Consider the following 4,602-nt stretch of genomic DNA (forward strand, 5'->3'; position numbering starts at 1 on the left):
CACAAAAAGTGTTTCTCTTTTTCCAACCAGTCGAAATAAAGGTGCAACTTGAGAAACAAATCCGGATTTTCTAATTTTTTTAAAAAGTATAAAAATGTATGATTTTTTTTAAGGCAATATCGCAATTTAAAAATTTCAATTGGAAAATATTATGTCTCCTTTTTCCTAGAAGAAATCACAAAACAACTTCATACAACTTGCAAATTAATAAATAGACTATTTTTTAAAATTGACGTGATTTTTTACACGCTCTTTTCAACCCACCCCTTGTTCTTGGAGTGGGGTGACCTTGAATCTAGAGGAGATAGTAGAGCTTCCATCCCTGCTTGGTTTTAGATTAAGATGTTTCTGTTATGATGGTAGCCATGATTGAGTAACAAAGCATCTTAGTTTATATAGTATACGAGCTTTAGTGTATAAATTGTATTTCATGTAGTGCCTCTGATAATAATGATACATTTTTTTTGCCATATCTCTTGATATATTGAGAAGGCATCATTTCCTTTTAAGAACTTGCCATCTGCATAGCTTGCATCCTACCCAACTCCTACATGGTGGGTGTGAGTATGCCGACTTGGCTGGGCTCCATTTTTGCCTTGTTCCCTTCTTGTTCTATGATTATAGACACTATCCCTTGCGCCTGACCGACTCAACGTACTCTCCAACTATTTTATCATCCAAAAAAAGTTAGTAAATCTAATATTTTAATGTGTACATCGAAAATACTATGCTTCAATTGGTGTACTACCTTGTCATAGCCAATGCAATCAGTCATCTAGACACATAATACAATTCAAACTTGAGGATCAATGGATGTGATGGCATCAATAAGATATCTTTGGCTTTATAGAGTGGCATATCATCAGTGAAGAAGGCCGTAGTCATTAGAGGCTACATGTATATGGTTGTATATTTTTTTCTTCTTTGGAAGTGCTTTGTGCTTAACGGTTTAGTGTAGTTATATGGCATTAGGGGAAAGAGAGTGTTGATATTATATAAGCAAGAGAATAAGATCAAGAGGGATTCGAATAAGTGCTTGGATACTAACCTATTTTTATAGATATTAGGCAAGGATGTCCTCCAAGCTCTTCTCCATAGCTCTTAATATTTCAATGCTCTCTTGGTTGTTGTGTGGCTGACAATTTCTCTTTGCCGCTATGCTTTGTCATTGACGAGTTAGCGAGCCTCTTCTAGTATTTGTGTACTCTAATGCAACTTTTTACTCGAGGCCTATTTTAAGGCCTATTTTAAGGCCTATTTTAAGGCCTATTTTAAAAATCTATCATCTCTGAATTTTTTATGAATAAAACATACCTTTTCTATTAAACCTATGAATACCCCCCTTTAAATGGTACGATTCTGTATGTAAAAAAATATGTAAAGAAGGGATTTTAAAAATCCCTTCTCTTGAACCCATGTGCTATGCTTATGTGTTTATTTGATTGACCCCCCTCAGAGCGTTTTTACTATGTATTCCTATAGTTTTTGCATCTCCATCTTTACTAGCCGCCTCTCCTATATCACTCCTCTTCCATCCCTCTCCCCTCACGAAAGATCTCACCTACTGTTACTATACAACTTTGTCCCTCCCTGCCTCATCTACATCACCTACTACAACACTCCCCCAAGGCTTGTCCTTGTGTCATTTCTCTTCCTCCAGTTCTGCACTCCCATGAAGATTTTCCTTATATGATTCCCCTTCTCCTTATTATGCACTCCCATGAAGCTTTTACTTATATGATTCCTCTTCTTATTTTGTACACCCCTGACACTTTCCTTGCGGCATTTCTCTACCCTTGAGGATATTCCTAGGAGGGTTCTTCAACCTCTTACTTTGCAAAATGCCTCTCCAAGATATCGCTAACAAGCCTCCTAAATTTAGGCTACATGTAGATGTTGACCATGAATATGCAAGCCTTTAAACTTTGAAGTGTGAGAGGATGTCAAATTTACACGCATGCTGACTTGGAAATCTTGCGGGCAAGTAATAGGAAGAGCATTGATCTTTCGACAAATGGTACGATTTAACTAGTGGGTCCTTTGTCAAATGCACCACCCTCTCTTTTGAAATGTTTCTATGTTTAGTGATAGACGTAATGGTCTTCTTGGATTTTGTAGCATTGCTCTTTCGGCGAATGGTAGGATTTAACTAGTGGTCCTTTGTCAAATGCACTACCCGCCCTTTCGAAATGTTTCTATGTTTTCTGGGTGAAAGATGCAATGGTCTTCGTCTTGGATTTTGTAGTAGGATATAGTTTTTATTTCTAGGTGAAGAAAAATAATGTTGTAAGTAAACAATCGTATTCTACTGAGTTCACAAACCCTAAAAGGATGCAAGAACAAGTTGATGAGCTAACTCCTAAGATCGAGGCATTAGAAGGAGAACATATAATCATGGAGAACAAGATTAGTGGACTGGAAGGTGATAAAGTTTAGCTATGTGTAACAATTATTTCAATGCAAAGAGGACATCTCAAAATCCTTAAAGACACCTTGCAAACATGCATTTTGCAAAAGGAAAAGGAAGTGACCAGTGGTGGAGTTACTAGTTGAATGCAACGGTGTAAGAAAAAGAAGAGTAAGGACCCAACCATGTGTTAGCTCCATCCGTAAAATTTCTCAACTTTAACTCTAGTATGGCAACACCAGACTTGTGAATTTTGAGTCTCCCCCATTTTTGAATCCATGCGTAATGTCTTCAGATCACCTTCCAAAGTACCATAAAATGCTAAATGTGCCATGAATCTACTAATTTACCTCTAGATTCATCCTAGTAGATTGTTGTGTTTAATCAAGTTAGTATTTAACTCCTTTCCCCTTTGTGATTCTTTTGAGACCTCATACAAAGCCAGCCACCAAATATTTTTCTCAGATTGCACACCAAAATATTATTTCACGTCCTCCTCCTCCCTCCAATTTTTATTTGATACATTATCAAGTACTCTTGCATATTAATTGGGTGGTTCTCTTGCAACAACTTCACCTTTGGTTCCAATGGTGTCTTAATGTCTTTTTGGGCATATCCTCACCTTTTCCTCTCAAGCTTTTGTGACCCTTGACCATTCGACACTTGGTGGGTCTCTTGTAGTTAATTCACCTTAAACTAGCTCCAATGGCATCTCAAGTTATTTTTTGGTTATTTCCATACAACACCCTCTCCATCTTATGACCCTTGACCCTTTGACATTCATCCAAGTTGTGAACCTTGACCCTTGACCACTTAAAATTTGTCTAGCTTGATGACAACTGATCCATTGCACTCATTCATCCAGCTTGTGGCCCTTGACCATTTGGCATTCATCCAGCTTGTGACCATTGACCCTTGACATTCATCCAATTTATGACCCTTGATCATTTGACATCAATCCAACTTGTGAACCTTGAGCCTTGGCCACTTGACGTTTGTCCAACTTGATGACAATTGATCCCTTTCACACGCATTCAAATAGGTTGTGTAAACCCTTAACCCTTGACCACTAGACATTTTTCCAACTTGACTCACAACTAAGCCATTGTACTCATTCACATGTCAATTAATAATACGTGATAATTGGCCATTAAACTATAAAGAAATCTAATAGAGGTTGTTAAACTCATTATAATGAAAGGAAGTTACTTCTGAGATAGGCATGGAATCTTAAAAATAATGATAGCTTCCCAACATGGCACCCATGTTAGAAGTCATGCATTATCTAGCCATGTTAACACTATAAGGAGTTGTCAATAAGGGTCTCATTTGCCCTTTCTCATGTGTGCATCTATGAAGATTCTATGTAGTGCTTCATATCCCCTACAACTAATTCCAATGGTATCACATGCATCCAACATGTCTAGTGGGACTAGCAAGATCCTTTGTCTCTCCTAGCAAGCCTATTATGGAGCATGTCATGCAAACATTTGTCATTGGGATCATCCAACATCTTGATGGTATCTACATTTTTTATGACATGCCTCAGTAGGCCAATCCTTGTTCGCTTTACTCCAATACCACATCCCATCATTTGGCTACTAAAATTTCTATAGAAATTCATATTAGAACATCCTAAGGTAACCTATAGACATTTAATGACACTTAAAAAGAATTTCAAGGAAAATTACCCAAAAATGGGCCAATGGGAATTGGCATTGAAAATGATAGAGAACAATTTATTGATACATGTTGGAAAACATTTAGTTTAGGGGGATTGCAATCACTTAAAAGTCACAACTATTTGTCTTTGCATGAGTAAATATGTGGGAATATGTACATGCATGCACGCATGCATATATGGGCATATGTACATGGATGCATGAATGTGCATGTCTGCATGCATGCATGCACATTGAAACACCTTTGTGTGTACATGTGCATGTGTGTGTGTGTGTGTGTGTGTGTGTGTGTGATTGAGAGAGAGAGAGAGAGAGAGAGAGAGAGAGAGAGAGAGAGAGAGAGAGAGAGCTTGTCTACAAGTCATAAGAGAGGTAGATCACTAGAGAGACTTATATTATTATCAAACAAATATGAGGGAAAGGATCGATGCAACTTGCAAGGAGACTATCACAACATTTATCAAGAGAAAATAAAAGGAGTTGGTTGGAAGAGTAGGTGATAGATGTAACTTG

The sequence above is a fragment of the Cibotium barometz genome, chromosome 8, assembly GCF_041138505.1.
Source record: "Cibotium barometz isolate CiBa-2024 chromosome 8, ASM4113850v1, whole genome shotgun sequence".
NCBI classification, from domain to species: domain Eukaryota; kingdom Viridiplantae; phylum Streptophyta; class Polypodiopsida; order Cyatheales; family Cibotiaceae; genus Cibotium; species Cibotium barometz.